Below are 23227 nucleotides of genomic sequence, written 5' to 3'. Positions count from 1 at the left end.
CTCCAGACATATAACGGTCCGTGAAACGACATTCGAAATCACGTCGCGGAGATCGAATCTAAAAGGCGTTTGCATGCCAGACAATTTAAAGTATCTGGCTTGGCGCGAGACCGTTCCCATTGGCCACAGTTACGAGAGCATTTATTTATTTCGTAACTCAACCAGACCTGGGATTATAACAATTTCCACGGATGCCTGGTAACAACGTTCTCCATTCTAATTGCCAGCTTCTCGGGCGATCCTGGCTCACAAACGCATCACAGTTACGCCGAACGATCGACTGTGTCCTTCCAACTGTGTGTTACCAGGAGAGAAGAGGATCGGTTAATTACACTGCTCGGTCCGGCTATTAATGAGAATCACTGCCGTGGAATGACATCTACTACCTACTTGTTTTCATTAGAGCCTTAGAAGTGAGCACGAACCGATGGCGTGTTTGTACAACTATGCCTCCTCTCGAGCAGAGCTCGGTATCGCACATCCACGTAATTGAATCACGCTCGTCGCCCCGGCTAAACAGATCCGTTCTCGGTAAATGGGATTCCATGGAAATAAGCGGCTAGGATTGACCATGAATGAGAAACGAACCAGTTGATAGAAAAGCGCGAGACATACAAAGAAGACAAAGATTCGATAGATCTCAAATAGAAAGTTTGTAGAAATAAAATGGTAGCTGTAATATTTAAATTGTATTTATTCGAAGAGAAAACCATGCAGACTTTACATTAAAAAATGTAGAATATCATTAGTATGAATTATCAGTTGACTATGATTTTATAGTATGTTTGAAAAAGCGTTTTAGTTCTGATTGATTTTAAGTTGGCCTTCGTTGGTTTTTACAAGTTATTGAGACACAGAGCAATAATTCTTTTGATAATTATAAAATAAAATTTTGCCTCACCCACGAATCCGTGTTGTTTAGATGGAGAAATAAAAATTCTGCTAGACCACTTACCTGGAACAAAAAGGAAGGTTTGATTATTAGTTTATTCGTATGGTATGGACAGGAATGCAAAATCACAGTAGTTAAAACTAATTAGAGGATGTATGCTATGAACGAAGCTCTATTGCATCAATCAAGAGTATAATAGCGAAGTTCTATACATAAGTGTGATAGATTGATGTGCCAGTCGTATGATAATGCGAAAAAGATCGATGTTTCTCTGAAATTGGAAGTTCTACGATTCTGTGCATTCAATATTAGTCATATCAAGAATAATTTGACGATTAGCGAAATGGCACTACCTTCTCGGAATTTTTTATGTATTTTCTAGTTTTGTGTTTTATTTGTACTCTATTTTTCTATTCTATCATATTGAATGAAACTAAGAGGAGTAGATGCCCATGAAAAAATTCGGTTTTAAATTATCGTAATTGAATCGGTAATTTTATAAATTACGAAGAAAATTGTTAAAAGTACGAAGCATATACCGATATACATCATTATTATTAAAAACGCGGTTTCTTCTTTTATTAATAAAAATTAATATCATTAAAGTATCTTATGTGATACTAAATCGCAACATAACGATATCTTAATTTTTTAAATTTCTTTATCTTCTCCGTTCTTTTTTTCTGCTCTGCCTCTCAAAGAATCGATATGGAATCGATAATGCTTGGAATAATTATACAATTTTATATCTTCATAATTTACATTGGCTCAGAGATAATTCATTCGAAGTCAAATCAGAAATATAATTCCTATCACGATGTTTTTACATTCTATTCCTACAATAATAATCCTATATCTTAACACTGTAATATGCGATAAACTTCATAATAAAATTAATATAAATAAATACAAAATAAACCACCGAAGAATTCACTAATTAATGGACAAACAATTTAATCAAAGAAGACCAGGTATGTTCAAATAACCAGATAATTTGGGTTCGACATCTAAAATCGTTCAAACGACAAAAAAATTAATCAACAAAATAAGAGAAATGGATTTAGACCGATTTAAAACGTTCTCTAAACAACACATTGGTAAAGAACGTAGCTGTGTACGAGTTGCTCTGACCCAACAATAGCACGACGAATCTCTAGTATTCTCTCGTTATCGAAGCTTTTTATGCCAGCCTGATAACGAAACTGCAGAACACTTACGTCAGCACAGTGCACGGCCAACAAGCCACCGCCGCGTTGACGAACTTGCTTGATACAAAGTCGATATCTTGTTCAAGTGCAATGTCACCATGGAATATCGCTCTCATCGGCGCGAATACGTCCTCGACTAAAATCTTAGAATAACCATTATTTTCGATTTGCCAAGTTTCATATAAATCAAAGGCCATCTAGACGTTTCTTTCAAGAACTTATGAAATTCTTTTCTTTCTTCGAAGCTGTCAAAATAACAGATCTTTTTCCATATAAGTGGATGTTTCTTAAAATTGAAACACGTTTGTAACTTGAAACGTTCTTAAAAAAATAAAATTAAATGCGATAATGACTTGTATCAAAGTCACAAGCTTCAGTGACGATCGAAGACAACCTGTGAATACAAACATGTTTACCATCGCGCCACAGATATCAAATAATTCGTCAGCATATTGATAAACTCACAGCGTGCGGCTCGAAGGAAGAGGAAAGTAACATAACTTTTTATGAAGAGAAATTTCTCTCACTTTCTTTAGTTATTCGTCATGATTCCCATACGCAAAAGTTCAAGAAGCTCGTTCCTTTGACAAAGACTAACGAACAAGAGGGAATCCGCAATTTTCAGTTGAACAATTCTAACACGTGAAACCATTACGTAAAATAATCGTTATTAATATTTTTAACGTTGTAATTTCCTCCTGATGTTTTTAATAAAAGAAAGCTATTAAGCTCTTTGCATTCGTTCCATCCCTCATTACGCTGTTACTTCGTTGCTAATAAATCATCCATGAACGAATTACAATAGTTGCTTAAATTCCGAATATTAGCAATTCCTCTTTCTCAATTAAAGAATCTCTCCTTTAACGAAGAGGGTAGAGTTCAGATCGGAGAAGCAATTACATAAAAGTCATTGCAAAAGTCGAGCTCCTTCACTTAATTACAATACACAACCACGATGTTTCGTTTCGCTTTGGCATAAAGCTCTTTCATCCGAAATACTTTCTTTCACCGATGCTGCCCTTTCAGCGACTAAAAGCAGAGATAGCCTTAGCCAGGCGGAGGAAAACCATCGGGAAAAGGGAAGATGACGAAAGACGATGCTCGAGAGAGGATAGCAAGGAAGATTCAAGCAAGCAACAGTGTTTACACACGTCAGCCGAGGAGAACACCTTCCATGATCCCAAGAAACCAGGCCACCGGTGTATCCAACGCCTCCTCCACTTTTCTTCTTCAACATCCACGCGACTATACATACGCTCGACTTCGAAATATCGAAACGCATTGGTGGAACCTATGGCCATAACGTGAATGCTAATTAATTTTGCTAAATAAGTGGTACGAACGAGAACAGAAAACGAATTAAATATTGTAAGACCATTTTTTCAAACCATCGCAAATCGTTCGATACGGTGTTTCCGTTGGTTGCCAGGTATTGCAATACATTGCGGTTCAATCGTATCAAGTTATTGTTCTTTGCAATCATGGATTTTTGCTTTGATGAAAAATTGCCACGTAATTATGTAACGAAGTTCGTATTGTTATGTAAATGAATTACAGAGCAACGAAAGCGTGCTACGATTGCAGTCGGGCAAGTTGTGACCCCTTTGTTCGTATTCCGATTTGTTTGTTCTTATTGTAAGATTTACTCTAAGAAAGATGAAAGAAAGATCGGAGAAAGAAGAGAATTTTTGATTTGGATGAGATGGGAATGGGACTTAGATCCCATTTGCTGAAAGTACATGTACGATTAGCGATTATCGTGGATAAGATACGAGGAAATGTTTCAATACCGTGAAACTTTATTTAAAAACTTTTAAGGCAAGGCGAGGTAAAGTCAAATCAAGGACAGCGAAGTAAAGTAAAGATCAATTTACAATTTTATTACATCTTGCCCCGTACAATGTCGTTTATATCTTACATCCCGCGAAACACCGACTTCGAAAAATCGCGAGATCTCACGACGCCCCTTCAAGGCATCTGTTCGACTTGCTCCACATGTCGATCCCCTGGAATCGACTTGGAGATTCGTTCCTTCGTCAAACGTACGATTCGTTCGGTGGTTCGATTTATCGACGGTCGAAGGGATGAATCCGAGCGTTTTGGGGGGTAGGGGGTAGCGCGTACAAACGGGCAGGAGGGCGACGCTTGCATAAAGTGGTGGAAAATTCGGGTTGAAACCTGTGAAAGCGGGGAAAGAAGATCAATAAAGTGGTATGCCATACTGTCGGTGCCGCTGGTGTGCTGTTGTAGTAGCGGCTGGCTGGCTGGTGTGTATTATTAAGCGGAGGTGTGGAGCTAGAGAGTGCGAGGAAAAGAGAGAGGAGAGACGTGGAAGAGACTAGAGAGAGAGTGAAGATAAAGAGGGACGAATGGAGTGACGATAGACGGGAGAGGAACAGTCCGCACACCAGGAGAACGTTGGTCAGGGATGAACAGAGATAAAGCGTTGGTGCACGGGGGCGAAACATGGAGCGAGAGGACGAATCGAAGGAGAAGAGGGAGAAGGTGAGAGAAGCAGTCGAAAAGGGATAAGGTAAGATCGAAAGGGGGCGAGCAGAGAATATGGAACAAGCGTAGATAATAAAATCTCACACGAGCTGGAGAAGACTAGCGTAAGATGTCTGGAGGAATCGGTCGTGGATCGTGAATGTTAGCGGAACATTTAATATTGTTAATATTGCAAGCTATCTTTCAAAATATCAATGTGACATCAGGAAATTTGGTGCCAGCAATGACTGGTATCGATGACTGTCTATTGCAAGATGGTATAATTCAAAATAAAATATTCTTAGGGACCTATAACCTTCTTCGTGAATAAGGTTTAGACTACTGAAATTGTGGTGCATTAAATGATATACATATACATTATTATATTAAATCGCTTAAAAATGTATTATATTTCTTTGTTATAATGAGAAATTCACGTTGATACAGAATTGTTTTATTCTTTCTATTCTTCCCATCTTTGTCTTTTTTCTTTCTCATTATTACCAAAATTACGATTTTGTGTAAATACTTATACTATAGAAACAGAGTATTAAAAAACAGGTTTGTTTTATAAATTTTGAATTATTTCGAGATATTAAGAGCTCGATAAGCGAACAACGGATTAGAGGAACGAAATGCGTGTAATGGGCGATTTAGTGGAGCGGGAAGACGAAAAGTGAGCATCATGTGCCATACCCGCCTCGGTTACAACACGGTCTAGTTAGCAGAGCGCAGTTTTCTGCATGGTTTACACGTGGAATGGACGGTGCAACGGGAAGAGGTGAATTAGAAATTTGTTCTACATACTTATGCCGGTGTGAAGCCGGTGTTCTACGAGAGGCTGACCTCTCGTCGCTTCAATTCGCCTAATTCTGTATCTAGTAAATATCTAATCTAAAAAGAAATTCAAGTAAATCATCAAATACCTGATTGAAAAAGAAATGTAAATAGATCATCAAATACCTAATTTAAAAAGGAACTTACATAAACTATCACAGAATTGTATATCAGAAAATTATTTAAGATTTGTAATTTTTAGAGATAAAGTTTGATGCCTATAAAAACCACCGATCTTTATACACAAAATATCTTGTAAATTTTGTCGAGAACGTGTCGTCTCTATAGAAAGTTTTCGATTCATTCAACATAGAAAATCTAATAATAATCTACGTAACAAAATATTTTACTTCTCACGTCTCCTTATCTTCACTATAAAATAATACTTCTTATATAAAACACGAGCTTTTCTTCGCAATTTGCTCCAAAATCTTTCAAATTGTGGCGACGAAGAGCGACATCGAGTTCAAACTGGTTAATTTCACAAGATTTGGCTAAAAGATGGTCGGAAAACGCGTACAGCTAAACGAGTTGCCCGATATTTGAGTTTCCCCTTTAAGCCTGACTCATAGTCCCGCGATACGTGACCTCGCGATTACTTTTCCGTTCTGAAATTCGTCGTAACTACTCTATTTTAATTTAATTCTTCGAATTTTTTACCTCGTTACAACTAATTATCGTCGAATTAAATTCTGACAATCCCAGTCGATCGACTGATATTAATTCGGTCATCGTAAAAATCGGTGTCAATTCGTTCTTTGTAAAGTGGACGACGCGCGTGATTACAATTTGCGATTAATAGTCAGTAAAATTCTATATACTACGCGTATATTTGAACGAATGAAGTTTTTATTCGTACTGGTAGAACTTTTGATTTAGACTTTCAGAATTTCGCAATTTAAAATTAATTGTAGTTCCGTACATTCGTATGAAAATTGCTATGAGTTTAACGAGGAAATCTGAAAAAATAGTCATCGTGCTGGATTTGCTTTACTGCCTAGTATTATATTTTTGTTTAAATCAAATTGGAACAAATATGTAATAAATATAGGATCTTCCAGAACTTGTGGATATTCCAGGACGTACAAACAAATTCACTGCGATGGTGTTCTAGCTTTTGCTTCTATATTCGCGTAAAAATTGAAACGCTTTTGGCTGAAGGTGTTAAAGGTAAGCGTAACTGTCCAAAAACAAATGCAATGAAAAAGGGCATAGATTCTGCTCGTGGTTTTCATTTGACGAACAACTGTTTCGTCAATCCAGCTAGTATATTACAAATAAATCTTCCTCTTTTTTTTTGTGGCTGAGATAAAAGTTTCGAAAACTATTGCGACTTAATCACGAATGAATGTTCTAAAATTTAAAAACATTAAAGAATTGATTCCTACGAAATTAAAAAGATCGAATTAACACCTCAAATAAAACTTTGTTGTTTTTAATTATCGAACAATTATTGAATTACAAATACCATGTCCAAACAGTATCAATCATAGATACAATTATATATGTTAATATGATAAATCTTAATTTTGCTATGCGCTTTGGATCATCTTCGATCCAGTCGTATTTTTCTATCTATAAAACTACATTTTCAAACAATCTCTTAATATACGTGATTTCTCATTTATTCTAATGATTCTTTTCACAAGTTGAAAGTGTTCTTGTTTAACGGAGCACTCATCGTTACGAGGCGATTCGAACGTTGAAAACCAAACCATCTATTACCAGAAAATCTCAAAAACCTGAAAATCAAAACAACACGTTCTTCTCGCATATTTCACTCTCGTCATTCCCTGCATCGCATCAAGAATCGCAATAGAAAAACGAGCGAGTCCCCAGCGACGACGTACGCGATCGACTTTGCGTCTTCCTTCGCCCTCTTGAACGTTCGAGGGTTCGAGCTGCTCGGCTTCACCTTCGCGCAGCCCCATCCGCCATCTCTTTTCCCTCTGTGGTTGCTGGAACCCGCTTTCGAGCATCTTCCATCGGTCTCGCGCGCGTTTTGCTTCTATTTTTTTCTCCTCTTTCCTGTATATTTTCCTTGCTTCTCCCCCACGATCCACGGTCCGATCCCTCCTCTCGTCGAACGATTTTCTACGAGAACTTTAATGCTACGCAAGGATTTATCAGTGTAACGCGTAGTTTAAAATAAGGTTACCTTGCTTGTATCGTTTATTTACAGGTTAATAAGATTTGAGCGATGAGTAGGAAATATTACGACGCGAAGAGACTTTTATTTGAGTTTAATAATCTATTTTCATCGAAGAAATGTTTATGGCAACGTACGATTTGGAAACGTTTTGCTTACAGGTATTTTAAGCAACGATTTTCTTCATTTATCGAAATTGTACAATGTATTTATTCTCTGCACGTTAAATCCTTTGATAGTTTAATTGTACCATGGTGTCGATTTAAATTAGCATTGCTCTTTTTTTTTGCAAGACCTATCCGTTTTCTACTGCCGATCATCAGTTTCCCGATTTACTTCCCGATTGCCGATCTCCCTGGTGATCCGTTCCGGGATGTGAAAAATGCCATGGTCAGACGTTTATCTGGCAACCGAGAATACTCGGATTAATCGCGCCATCGTGAAACATGTAACATCGTTGGGATTCTGTTCTACGATGGATCAGGGCCGTCAAATGAAAATTTGTTCGCTAGACTTTACCGTACAATCTAAAACACCGACTTCTTAAACTGATTAAACGGCAATCACTTGATTACTAATATAACAATCCTCTTATCGATCTCGATCTCTCTTTTTATCGAATAACTTTTTAATTTCTCAACACCTCAACTATCGACTTCGATCATCTCCTTACTTTACTTAATTTTAAAGTCTTCTTAAACTGTGCTCGAAAGTCAGCTCGCCAAAAGACATTCTCATCCCCGAAAGATTCTTTTTAGACGACGCGTAGCAAAAGAATAAAAAGGAAGCACCGCGAGACAGTAAGAGCATCATCGCGTTACTCTTTGGCGGAGAAACTTCAAGGCGAAACCGGTCTCTTTCTGCCGATCACGTTTCCGCGTGAAGATCAACCACCCTCGGCAACCTTTAGCAGTTACCACTTGACGACGAAATATCCCCACCAACGACGGGATTTTCAGCAGATTCTCCTCTTTCACAAAAGCACGACCCTCGCGAGAAGCCGCGACCATCAAACCAACGAGTCGAAGAAAAGGGAAGGGAAGAGAACACATCCCGAAAGCAGCTTTTCGCTTTTTTCCTTCGACACCATCGACCGTTTCCGGCCTGCTGCCAACGTCCCGCTAGAGATCCATGGCCTTCCGCGTTTCTCTGGGGGAATGCGTTTTCCCAATTCGGTTAATAGCCGTATCTGATTTATCGACAACCACTCTATCGTGTTAAATCAAAGCGGCGTATCTGCAACTTTCGTCTAAATCAAACAACTGCTGCCAGGTAGCACGATGATAGCTTATCTATATCTAATATCAAATAAGAAAGTCGTATCTGCATTGAAACTGACGATATAATAATTTATATCTCGATGGACGTGTGTCAGACGGTCGATGTCTGGTTGTTAAATACTAAAATTCATTTTTCTCAAAACCGTATTTTTGACCAGATCCATTTAAATTAACACAGCAGCGTTGTACTCACTTTCTCTTGTTCTACCGATTCTAGTCTATATAGAATCGAAGTACTACGATTATCTTCCTTCGGAGAGTTTCTTGAGAATTGAGTTTGATTCGATGGATCAATTTCTAGATTCAAATCTAAAAAAAACTCTCGAAATCTCTGTCAAGCTGTCGCCAAACGTCCCAAATCCTGAACCTCCATAAAATCCTAAGATCTGGGACACATTGAAATACTTGGTGCGTTTAAAAGAATCGATCAGTCGTAAAATACGCGCATAAACTTATAATATACACGACCTAACCCTGATCCTAGCTCGAGCTAGCTTGAAATTTTTCCAGACCTCCACTCTCGATAACATGTTTCAACCAATATGAAATAAAAAATTTATTCAAATATTCATGAGTATTAAAATTTGTTTACAAAACTGGCTATTAGTTCTCAAACTTCATTCAAAAAACCACATACTTCCACAAACGTTCATAAAACCCTCAAAATTTCAAATTAGTATACCTCAGAGTCCTTGAAAAGATTTTGCCAAAACTACTCATACAAAGCTGCCCTAAAATCACCCCCTAACTACTCCAAACAACAGATACTCCTAAAGTCCTGTATTCGGACCGAAAACTTCGACTTTCCATCCCTCGATGCATCTCTCTTCCTCTTTTTAAAATTCCATCAAAAAGTACCAATACTACGTTCAAAATTCACATTTCTCCATCAACCTATACCTTCCTTATATAGAAAAACTTGTTCTCCATACTTGAAAACATTTACAAAGTAGTAAATCTGTCCTTTCTTAATTACCAAAAATTTCTAAAAACGTAGCGAACTTATTTTCTAGTTCCTAAAGAAATAAACCACGAATTTTCTTTAAGAAACAAAGCTGTACCAATAGTATCATAACGTTCCTACAGCCTCCATACACCATAGTTGGAAGTATTTTTTAAAAAGTAAGTATAACAGATCTGTCTCTTTCTGCAATTATTAAAGGTACGAGATTCGAGGAACGAACTTGCTCCAACCATTAACATCGAAAAAACGTTTCTTGGCCTGCGTATCTGAAACGCATACGCAGAGCTTCGGTATCTCGAAAGCGTCGCGCCTACTTCGAACGCAGAGGGTTAGTAACGTTCTTCGGTTACGGTCGTCCTTTCGTCCCCCGCTGGCAGGCAGGCGACGCCGGTGGAGGCAGAGAGTAGGCGGCGGGTGAAGGCAGTAGGTGCCTCCATGTTATGCAACCCCACCACCGGCTCTATCCTGACCAACCGGCTGTTTACTGTTTGGCCTCCCGGGATATCGATCCCAGTAGCGTAAGAACCGGCAGCCTAGGGCCACCGAGAGATCGGCACACCGAGAGCTTTTCGTCGCGTCGACGGTTGCCAACCGAGCCACCGTCGAATCCACGCGACGCCTCCAACCCCCTTTTTAGTCTATCGTTACAGTGGGATGCGTGTTCTGAGAAACTATCGTTCTTCACAACTCAATACGAAGTAATCGTGCGTAAGAAGACATCAATAAACGTTACCTATAGACGTATTTTCATCAGAATAATCCCGCTCAATTTTTACAATTGCTTCTTTCGAGCGGGCGTTCGTGCGTATCTCTAACCCCCTCTGTTTATTTCATTTACACTCGGTGGTTCGTACTTTCCTCTTCCAGTTATACAGTTAGTCAGTTGTAAGTATTAGAATACTTATATATTTATTTTGTTTATTAAGGAATTTAAACAAATTTTACGTTTTCTGTTATTACGTTTTATATTATAAAACACACGTGATATCGAATAATAGATTAATAATGAAATAATTAGGAAATAGAAACAGTGTAGAGAGCATGCAATTTATAGCAAATATCGATAAGTGTCCTAATACTTATAGCCGACAGTGTATTTAAAAGATGAGCTGGCTGACGATTACAGCTAGAAATTTCTAGGACAGTACCTCCCCTCGGATGTTTCATTCGTCGGAACACGCATACATCGTGACCACAGAGTTTCACATTGCAATCCGCAAACGACATCGACCACTGTCCGACCAAAGAATTGACTTCCACCAACGAAATCTGCCGCCCCTGTCCTTAATTGGAGATACCGTTAGCCTCGCGACCAAGAAGAAGGCCACTTGACCCCGCGAATCGATTCGCGACTGAGTTACGGATTTTTTCTACTGGTAGACGAGACAGACTGAGATTATGGTAACCGTATCGTAAGGTGAGCAGCGAGGAGGCGATGAGGATGTACCAGATGGCCTGTGGCCATCGGGATGAACCAAGAGCTTGCACTGGGAAATTAGATACCTCCGCAGACCAACGAACCTGTTTTCGGACGATACGTAAAGAGATCTAATCGAGTGGATGGCTCGAAAGTTGGGTAGCTCTGCGTTGGAGATAATCGTTTATGAGAGTGGTGAAACGATGTGGGGTATATATGTTGGAAGGTTGAAGTTAGATGTCTACTGAGGAGTTTAAAAATTGTTTGTTTAAAGAAGATTTTTATTTGTAATGTAGTTTTTTTCTTGGGGAGGTATGTGAGAATATTGGGAGGTGATATTTCTCTTTGGGTGACTCTATGATAACTGATCGTGTGGTTACGTTTGTGTGGTATAGGTAGTGTGTGATAAATGTGTTAGAGTAGATAAAGAATATGGTAGAAATTCAAATTCAGATCTCCAACTTCAAGCTGTCAATTTTATGTATAAAGTCAAATACGAACTCCAACTTTTGAATTTAGATTCAAACGGAAATGCAGAGAAATTTCAACGTGTATTTATTCCAAGTATGACGCGATTAGAGGTATTATTATTACTGATTATCTCAAATTCACAAATTACCGTATTACGCAACTATTTCACAACTTTCAGCTTTCAGAACAACGATTTCAAATTTCTAAAACGCTCCATCACATGATATTCTATACGATATACATATGCAATATGTACATAAGAACAGAAACTCATAGTTTTCACACGAGTAACTAAACATTTCGAGCGACCTCCTGGAAAGGAGCCTAGAAGAGACGATGGTGGTTCGCGTACGAGCCACCAGCTCGTTAATTAAACCGTGTAATCAGAGGGGAGGGGCAAAGGCTCGCAGACAGAGGGTAGGGATAGGAAGAAGCGTCCATTTATCGAGACGATCGCGCAACGGTGGATGATATGTTGAGAAACGGAAGCTGGAACGGCCATTGTTGTGCCAAGAGGGTCGAAGAATGAATCTTGCCACGAATGGATTTCGGCTGGGATTAAGCCGTCCCACTTTCGATTCCATTCGATGCCATCGTCGCTGCCGCGACTTATTATGCCCGCCACTTCGAATAACCTTCGCTGCCAGGCCTCGCAATTTCCGGACATGCAAATTTTCGAATATCAACGGGCAGGCGCCGCGCACGATTCGATATTTCGCCGTTTAAACGAACTTTTCTACGCCGACCCGAGTCGAGTCGCGATATCTCGACATGGTTCCACCACTCGTCGCGACAAAGGAAGACCTACATTTCAAGGAAGTGGAATAAAAACGGAGCGTTCGTCTTGATCTTTCATTGTCCTCGCTATTGTTTCGACAGGTTTCTAATCGGTCGTTTTTTATTGGAGAAAAGAATTGGATGTAAAGAAAGTATTTGTATAGAGTGGACTTAAACGTAAGAAGAATATTAAATTGGGATTCGAAAGGAAATGAAATTTTTTTAGTAGAAGAGAATTTTAATAATCACGTGTCTTTATATGTTCTTCTTTAAATTATTGGTAAGTTTCCCTGTTCGTAAGGCTCAAGACGTTTTAATTAGTGAAAATCTCAAGGGTATTCTGAACGTTCTGGTTGGTTCCTCGTTTGTAATCTTTATTTTCTTTCCTTTCATTATCTTCGGCTACGATGTCAAGTTTCTACAAAGCCTGCCGTTGCACAATTATTACACTTTCGATATCTTCTTATTATTAGACGAATAATCTCACTGAATCTCTTTCTGCTGCTCTTTTATGCAATTACACGCGTCTGCTCTCAAGTGATATTGAAAATTCAATCTAAACTTCATCTTCTTATATAAGAAAAATCTGCTGTTTAAATCCAATGAAGCTTAAAAAAGTCAATACGTGTCTAGATTTTTTCTTTAACAAAAATATTACATGCTTACCGAAAAATAATTTGCAAAATGAATCGATTATATATAGTTGTTTCACGTCGAACGAAAAGTTGGGAACTCAAATGATTTTGCAAGATTCTGTACGGCGTGGCGCATGCTCGAGATACCCTATGCGGATGTATGCGCTTCGACTTGCATCGGTACACGTGTTCCGCAGCGTGTCGAACACGCGGTATCGGCGATGCAATCTTTCGACCCTCCGCGTCCGCGCCCAATTCTCTTCACCACTCGCCTCGTGTTCCCTAACGCGTCGATGCGTCGACTATGATACGTGATTATCATTTCACGTGGACAAGTTTCAAACTGGGCCGACATTGCATAATCAGCGTCTGATTGTCTGGTTAATGACTGACGACTGAAATTCTGATCGTCGTTACGTAACGTAATAAAAGGAAACCGTATCTCGTTTTTAGAAGAATACGACTAATTATAAATGAAGTCGTCGAATTGCAAGAGCGTATAATTTTTAATTAAATATAACTTTTCACTAAAATTCATTGGTTCGTATTTTGTAGGAACAATGAAGATAAAATAAAAGGGTAAATAAGAAGTTATGAAAATCGATAAATGTTTACATATCATTCGAATAAACGAACAATAGTGAAAATGTTCTTCAAATTATTAGAACTGTTACTTGGATGCTTTTTAACGTTATTCTAACAATAATAAAGTAAACATTCTAACAAAAATAAAATAGGCGAATTGTATTAACGGAATCGCCACTGATACGAAAATTGGAGAAGCCCGTGTCCTCGGTGTTCTCCAAAAACGTTGGTCACTGAACCGCGAAACTGGGTCAGTCGACCATCAAACGTCGCGGCTGGTTAATTCAACGCGAGGAAGTGCCGTGTTCACAAAGGAGATCTGTTTTCGTTGTTCTTTTAAAACTAACTAAATTAGTTCGATCGATCATAAGATAAAGGTTTTTGATCGTAAGTATTATAGTTATAAAGTTGAACGCATTAGAATATACAAGAATCTTACACGTATTTTATCACATACTTCTTCCACTATGATTAAGCTTTCGTATCAACATACCAATTTCACCTCTAACTGCGAATCCCACTAATCGGTAAAATCTACTTACGGGTCACATACCTCCTGACCCTAACCTCAAACCACCCACTCGTCCAGTCGCATAGTCACATACAGTAGTGGCAAGTTAACTGGCCGAGACTTTGCCTCTTGGAACGTGCCTCTCATATCGCATATATAAAATTTACAAATATGCATTCACTCATTTCAATAGAAAACAGAGATTCTTGGGATTTTCCAGAAATATAATATGTAACACGTCTGATGTGTGACGCACATATTGACTACTACTACTACTTTTCCAATCTTCCTTTTCTTTCCTGTTTTAACATCTACGTTCCATCGCACGATGAGTTTAATTCTCAATTCTAAAAACGTTTCGAAGTAATTATCGAATCTGGCTAGCGCCAGTTACAGTTTACCATACACAAACCGTTTAACGCAAAACTCCTATCTTCCAGGAAATAATTCCGAATGTCACAATTCTGAGGATAAAGATCTCGCGATTTTCTCGCTATGAACGCGTTAGCGGCCTTATTAAAATATTCTCGATGGCAATTCACCAAGCAAGAGGAATATAAAAAGAGACAAAGAGGTAGTATTATTAGACACGAAGTTGCGATGCGATTCCGAAGAAGAGAGCCTCTTTGCTATTGGCCCTCTTCTCTCTCCTCAGGAAGGAAAGGATCGAAAGAAGCCGTGTCGGGTTAGGAGAAGAAGCCTCTATTACGCAGTACAGGGACGGGGCAGGCAATCTGTCGGCTAAGCCGTTTCTTATTACTTTGCCATCATAAACGACTACCGGCGAAATCGGCGTGAAAACGTATACCTTCGTATACTATGCAAACGCGCACTATCTCGCGGTTCTCTAGCTTCCAACTCGTTTCTTCTCGCACGAATTATGCAGAGGCGAGCGTATGCGTGCGTAAAGGATACCTAGAACGTTTTATGCGACGCGTATCACCGTGACTGCATTCGCATTGTACGCTGCAACGTCCTATGCCACCCACGAGCCAGCTAGTGACTTTACTCTTCGCAAGTACGCGACGCGTACAGCCTCCGTGCGCGTCTGTTCGCGCAGGTGCACGCGCAGATCTCCGATTTACGAGCCAACTACGACTCCGTGTCTCGTTTCGCGAGCAGATTTGCGTCGCGACGCAATTGATCGCTGGTTTAGATGATAGTTTTAACGAGCTGGTGAGTTGTCGTCGGGCGTTTACGTGCGTTTAATTGGATCGACGGTTTACGTAGGAGAATTCAAGATACGGTAGCGGATCTTGTTAAGTTAGTTGGATTACGTTAGGTTAACGCGAATTATTATCAGCATCAGTTGCACCGATTCGTTTTATGACGATTCGTTATTTTCGATTTTGGCTTGAAGATATTTGGGAATGTGATACGAATGGCGGAGAAATACGTTTTCTTGATGGATTCACGTTTCTTTTGTTCGCTGAGTCGATTTCAATAATAGCAAGTTAGCAGATAAATTAATTAATTTGGTAAATTAATTTAATATAGAATTAGTTGATTTGTGTTATAGTTTACAAGGAAAATTGGGGAAAGAAGGAAGATGAGAGTAACGAGAGTACAGTTATCAGAGAGTCAAAAGTTTTGAATAAGTGAAATTCGTCGAACACACGGAAAGTCTAGCTCATAGTCGAAATCGCGGAACAGCTCGGATCTATGCGAATGTAAGAACATCCGGTGTCTCTAGTCGATGAAGACTGGCCGCTTTCACCACGCAAAATTTTCATTGTTTCGTCGAGCCTGACAAACGCACAAGAGTAATTGTAATCATTGGCACATGAAACAACAGTTTAACAGTTTCCGGTTTTCGTCTATGAAAGGACACTTCGCTCAGACTTTCTCTTGTAAACCGAACGAAAATTGTATGTACACTTGCTTTAAGAATAGTTTTTACGCTATCCTATAGAGGTATTCTTGAAAATTTAGAAATAATTATAATTCGTATTCACGTTTAAGGATAGAGAAAAATGGAAGAGATATTTAACTATCATATAAAAATATATGTATCTATCTATATCCTGAAATGTCAATTTATCGTTAACATACAATTTTCTACCATTTATTTCTGTTGAAGTGGTCACCACTTCTACGAAAACTCTACGTCTGGTCTTTTTAGTTTTCTCAAACGCTGAAGCTATTGACAGCATATAGACAAAAGACTAGCATGAAGGCAGGCCATAAACAGTAGACAGGCGACGTTGGCTTCGGGGTTTTCAGTTATAAGGTAACACTGCTAGCGTGCGGATCTGGTCCAGCTCAAATTGTATTCCTACTTATTATTACACTTCTCTGTTAAATTAAATATATATATTTTGTACCTTACACTTTATCCACGCGTTTTCTCTCTTTATACATCTAATAACTTCAACAATTTCTTATTCTCAATTAGCCTCGAAAGATTCTATTCTCCAAAGACTACGAAAACCTACAAAGATAAAGTCAAACTTTAGTACGTATTCCACTGATGGAATCTATTTCTCATTATCTTCATATTACGCCTGCTTTATTTGTTTCATCTAAAATTGACTGCATCAGAAACAAAACCAATACCGTCTTCACCCTCTTCTGTTTACCTTTCATTTTCTTGGCCAATTTTGAGTAAAATTACAAAAATGACAAAAAACGAGTCACAGTGAATTCGCTACGCAATGGCAGGCTCTAAAATCTCACGAAGGCAACGCTGGTCAACAAAGCAGCCAAACGTGACAACCGAGAAATCGTATGAGCACGACCGAACGAACCGTGTCGCGCGAGAAGAATCGATTTTCCCGGTGACTCGAATTCATCAAAGTGAGAACGAAAGAAAGAACGAAAAAGAGAAAGAGAAGGCGAATAGAAAGAGAAACTAACAATCGACGACGATAAGTCGATTATAACGCGGTTCAATATTATCGAGCGCACGACGGAACTTGGATGGATTAATAGGAACATAAGTAGGCCGATGGTTGCTACAAAACGCTTGGATTTCTGATCGTTTCCTCCACTCGTTGCCGGTTAAGTTTCGTGCGATCGTCATGGTCAGTCGAGTAGCTGGTAGACGTCTGACAAACGAGAATCCACGCCGAGATCATTGATACCGCCAGTGGTGGGACTCCCTTGACCGGTTTCCGGGTACAAGAGGAAAGGAATCCTTCTTTTCTTTGTTTCTTCATGCGTCTAACGTGGATTCCACGCGGTTCGAACCTCCAGATGCGGAAGTAAACATTCTTTTTTTGTGACCACGACGACAATCGTTTCGTTGGAAAATGTATCTGTTTCTTAAAACTATGTTGTTTTATCTGGATTGTAGGAGTATCAGAGATTCATAGCATCGTGTTTGAAAATTGTTTTTCTTCGAAATGTACAAATGGCATGACTGATGTAAGAATAAAGGGATTTATAAAACAAAAAAATATGTATTAATCGTTTATGTTATTAGTTGGCAAATTACTGCGATAACTAAACTAGGAATCTTCGTGCATTCATAGGTGTCCGGGATTTGGAGTGGCCGTCCGTTTATGATTCGGACAGCGCCTCTCCCTTTTTGGGGAAATTCCGAATTGCCCGCTTTCCCGAGCGGTAAACCTGACAAAAAAACCCAGGAATGGAAAGGCACGATGTACGGAGGAAATTTAAGGACTGGGAGAGTGTCAACAACATACTGGGACAGTCTTTGTCAGATCGTCGTATCGTGCAGGCGAAAAACTACATCTTCTTCAGTCTCAACAAGATCTTACAATCAGAACATCAAACTCTGCTTGTATACAATAAGTGCAAATAAAGTGCCAAACTATATTAATACTCGATATATTACATCTCCTCCACCTTGAGCGTTAAATCATTCGAGGTTCGCGATATCAGCCGATCGGTTAATCTAACCGGTCGCTATTTAGTTGATAATTCGCAACAAGAGGAAATTTGAAAATGTAAGATTGCACATAATACGAAAAAATATATAAAATGCACAAAGTACGATGGTTTCTGTAAGACTTGGTAGTTAAAGCAATTTTCTATCGGGGTTCTACTTTCTTAATTATATCGTCGAAAATATTAATTTGCATAAGAATCCGCAGTATGCTGATAACGAATCGAATCGCAGCGCCGAAATGAAAACGTTAGCCGGAAAGTATTCGCGGAGGAAAAGCCATAGGCACGCGGCGGAATCGATCGGAGGTCGATGTACTTATACCTGTTCCCAAGCGTGTCTATCTATCTGCGAATCTGGTGCTGTGGCGGACCACTCTTCGTGGTGTTGTCGATAAATCACCGTGGTCGTTATTAAAGGACCTCGGAAATCGGCGACGGGCAAAGAGGAACGGCGAAAGAGGTGGACGTTCCACCAGCACGAGTCCACGACGACGACGACGACGACGACGACGACGACGACGACGACGACGACGCCCAACGACGAGCACAACGCGATAGCGAACAAGGATCGTAGATTGGACAATGGCCACCGGGCAACATGATTTTCCATTTAATCCGGGCTAGAATATTTATCGACGTTGGCAGTCGGACGTAATTTTTTAATCGGGACCGCTGTCGAATTCCCGCGCCAAACGCTGCTTTTGTCTCGAATAATGGCACCCACGTGGAAAAAAAGCGCGAGAAAATTCCTCGCAAAAATGATCGCGTGAGGTTTTTGTATGTTCGATGAAATGTTGCATAGTTCGAATGATTCTGTTTGTTTGTCGGTTATGATGACTTTTCGACAGGGTAATGCGGAGAGATGATCGAAAATTTTGAAAGAGAATAGCGTGACTTGCGAGGAAATGAAGCGATGTACCGATGTTGCGTGAAAACACGTGCTTTGGAAACGTGTGTTTAAAGAGGCTGTAATTTTTCAAATGTTCTCTAATTATATGTCCGATTACAAGGTTCACAATACTCTTAAATATGTCCAAGTAAATTGTATAAACCGCAGTCTTTCCGAAGCTTGTACCAACTGCAAGTATTCGTAAGTTTAACCATTTTAACAGCATCGTTTAGTTTCTACTAAATTAGACAAAATACTTGAAGCTCAAACTGTAGCAGCTTATATGTACACGAATTCACAGAAGTTTATTCTGCCTTAATGTCTAATTTACCCAGGTAATTTTATCATTGGTAGCTCTAAACCATTATTATATTACAACTACCTGTTGCTATTATCTTATTTCATCGCATAATCTGTACTTTCGAATAATTTCAAGCATCTAAAGCACAAGAAGAAATCTTGCGAAACACGCAAGTAGAATTTCCCTAAGGAAACAATTTCTATCTCACACGACGCGTATATGTTGATTTCACGAAAAAATACATACGTACTTCTTTCGATCGTTCGCTTGCAATTAATCGATATCCATATTTTAGTAACATTCGTGTATTCGTAATATAAATCAACCAAATTGTCCATGTATTTCCTGCAGTGTACATGTAACAAAGGGGTAATTCCTTACGCAAAGAGAATCGCAGCCACGAAATGGAAACGTTTATTAACGCGACTGGCGGACGATCTCGTTCGATATCCCGGGGTGATCCGATCGAAACAAGGCGAAGCGACCACGAAATCGTTCTCTTTGACGGAAGTAAAGGCAGAAATTGCACGGTGAAAGGAGCAAGGGGTCGACGCTTCGTGTTGTCGGTTACCGAGGCTACAGTCGAGCTTTGTTAGCTTTATGTTGCTGATGAGAGATCGTATCATCGCGCCAAACTATCGCGGGCTCGTCTCTTCTTCTTGCCTCTACTCTGCCATTCTATCTTTCTCGTACTTTCGTAGTCGTTTCTGTTCTTTCCTCCGAGTCACAAAGACGATATGGTGTATCCCTGACCCCTGTGAGAGGCGAAAGCTCTCATTTTCTTGCTTCTGATAAGCATCGCCATCCTACCATGGAAAAAGTCTATCCACGGTTTCGCAGAGTTTCGCGAATATCGCTCGCTTCAATTCTAATATCGTCCGTGTTAATCTCGTTATTTCTATTGTTAATCTTTCGGGGATTAATTGAAGTGGTTTCGGCCCTTTTACGGCTGAATCGATAAACTTCTTTATCTCTGTTTTAGATGTTTCTAAAAGAGTACTTGGTTATTTTTTGATCATTTTCTGACATAAACAGAAATGGATGTAGATAAAATTAAGTTTCTAAATTCTACTTTCATTTGTTTTATGTGCTTCCAACATATAGCTTATGAATCGTTGTATTTGTTAGCGGACACAAGTCATTCCATAAATAGTATAGCTTGTTGTCATATATCAGACGAAGATAGAAAAGCCATTTTAATATTTTACTACCCAACTTTGCTTGTACGGTAGAAATAATTATAATAATATACACACGTGAAATACGTATAATATAACTTAGAATAACTGCATTACTTACGATGGGAGGATCTAACATTAATTGGACAAAATGAACAGGCTGGTCCTTCTACCGTTAACGACGAGATAATCCAAGCTGACACGCAACAGTGACCCAGAATGTTCGCGAATGATCGGTGATCCCGATTAATCGACGCGGTTAAACACGAAGACAGGCGGTTTCGGCCCTTTCTTCCGGAGAAATCGCGGTTAATTCTGGTACATGGTCGAGTCATTGGTCCCAGAAAAGACAAAGAGGTCGGGCAACGGGGAGGAAAAGAACGTGGCGGATGATTCATCCGCGGTGTGTTCCTTTCCAGCCGCGCAATTGTCATCAATTTCGGGCCTGGCCGTTAGGTGTGGTGTAACAATAAACGACGCTCGTGCAACGAATACATAAAACATTCTCTTCTCTCTCTCGTTGTTCTTTTCCCGCTCGTAAACTCACCGTGCATGACCATCCACGGTGAGAGAAGGCTACTGTCGGTCCCGTCGTATGACACGCCATGTGAACCATCGCGATTTTCTTGGAACCTCGCGATTAACTCTTGTCTCGCAATTTTGTGCTTACTTTGATCTCGCTCGTGTACGAGTCTTTGACGATTTAATTCAGATACGCCCGAAGACATAATATAATTTTCCATTTATCCAAGATCTACGTTTAACGTATTAATTAATTCTGTTGCGGTTCTTGAGTTTCTTCGTATGTCGCGATGCTACCTCGCGCCAACAACGCAACATCTCATTTACCATGTAAATAAAAATTTCTGAGGCTCCCGCTGACATCACCCTACCAATTACAGATTAAGAAATTTCTGTAACGACAAAACGCTGTTCGTTAGTTTCTCAAAAATGATCATTTAATCCGCAAAATATCGGACAACGCGAACAGTGTTATGAAATATAACAAAATTACCGGTAATTAAATTTATTCCCGATTACCAATGGAACAAAAGGTTCCTTAACGCTTCTGATCGTGAGTGTGCACAATATGATTTCGTTTTTCGTCCTTGCAGTAACGTTATTGCATAATTTGAAAAAAAATGAAATTTTTATTCGAGTATCTCTTACCTGCGCGAGATATAACCCATGACACAGTTTCAATTACTAATTACGATATTCAACAAGTTCTGGAATTCTAAAATTGTGCTGATCTTAAAACCCATCGTCATTCGTGGCACAAAAACGAGTCGAACAATCGTTTATCAATGCGAAATACACGAAATTTATTTCCCTTTAACCTACAAAACGTCGACGGAGCGTTTGAAAACGATTTAATAACGTCGTCCCTCGCTCTTTGTCGCGTTATAATTGTGGTTACGCGTAAAATTCGCGGGCTATGCGCGAACTTCCGATCCCCCTTGGCAGGCATTAGCCCGATTACACGAAACGACACGATGGTGGTACTTCGCCCCGGAAAACGATTATTGGCCACTGCACGCCGCCACTTTGTATGCATGGCCCGTTTCGAGAGGGAAAGTTACGTTATTTTCGTACGACGTCTCTCGTAGTCACCTGGCACACGTTTCACACGAAAGCCTTCGCAACGCTTTGATGCTTTGTCGAAGTTTAGTTGTTACGGCTCAAGATACACAACGTCTACGTACACAGCGTTTGGCAATGATGTGTTGTTGTGATTAGACGATGTTCAGTTGCTTTTTGATGCGTGGGAAATTCTATATCTGAACTATCGTGGACACTTTTGTGATGAAAATTGACACCGATGTATTGATAAGTTTCGCCTATTCGTATATTCACGGTTCATGAATATATTTGAACAATTGCAGAAGCTTTTGTTGCATATATACTGTGTGGGTTATACAAAAGGCTATACGTTTACATGACACGATGTGATATTGTATGGGCTATTATTGAGTATACTGTATATACGAGTTTGTGAAGTTTGAAATACATCTGGAGATATATATAACAGTTACGAGATACATATTTATTGCAATCATATATCTCGTAAAAATCACGAAATTATTTGTCATACTGTATTCATTGTATCATAATTCCAAATATTATTTACGAAACAAGAACCATTCAAAAGAAGAGAAGAGAAATGTGCTTTTCAAGATCTTCCACATAATCTCTATATTCATAGCAAAAGCAACAAAGGTGTCGTTGTTTGCAGTCAACCTGGCTTTTTCGTGGTTGATCTGTCGCGTCGATAAAAGAGGTCGAAAACGATGGAGTCTGCGGTGTAGACGCTATACAGTACACCGAGCACAGTATGGTTGTAATGTCGTCGGTTTATTGGTGGCGCGTGGAGAACGTTGGATGGAAGGTTCGCGTGCTTGTATCTACGCCCACGCGGCCTAGGTGACGACAACGTTTCCGATATATCGAAGCAGAGACGTATCTTCATATTAGTCGCCCACGCGAGAAATCGTTTCCATTGTTTGGCAGAGTATCGCATTAATTCGCGAACCGTATAGAATAATTGATCTACCCACGATGAATCGACTCGATCCTCTCCTCCACTTAATTACACGACCGGCCACGCTGATCCGCTCTCGTCCATATTCCGTATTCCTTGTTACACTCTGATCTCTTCACAAAGCTCCTCGATCAAGGAACACATTATGAGTTTGAATTGCCGTTCACTCCTCTTTCGCTTCTTTTTTCGGTCCTACGCGTTTCTTTGGCAATCATTGGATCAACAGTTCGTTTGTTTCTTCCCAAAATACGA

At 39.5% G+C, this 23227-nt stretch overlaps 1 protein-coding gene and 1 long non-coding RNA gene across 6 annotated transcripts in view; one reads left to right on the top strand and one right to left on the bottom strand.

The window, feature by feature from the left end:
* LOC126915823 (neurogenic protein mastermind-like) overlaps positions 1-23227 on the bottom strand; it is a 248007-nt gene that overhangs the window by 132296 nt on the left and 92484 nt on the right. The gene's annotated exons all lie outside the window — the stretch shown is intronic.
* On the top strand, positions 4506-17997 carry LOC126915868 (uncharacterized). Its single transcript, XR_007710369.1, has 2 exons — positions 4506-4633; positions 17687-17997. It is a non-coding gene; the product is annotated as an uncharacterized LOC126915868 (long non-coding RNA).

The sequence above is a fragment of the Bombus affinis genome, chromosome 4, assembly GCF_024516045.1.
Source record: "Bombus affinis isolate iyBomAffi1 chromosome 4, iyBomAffi1.2, whole genome shotgun sequence".
In the NCBI taxonomy this organism is placed as follows: Eukaryota; Metazoa; Arthropoda; class Insecta; order Hymenoptera; family Apidae; genus Bombus; species Bombus affinis.
Note: the sequence above shows the minus strand (reverse complement) of the source record. Positions and strands in the feature narration are given on the sequence as shown.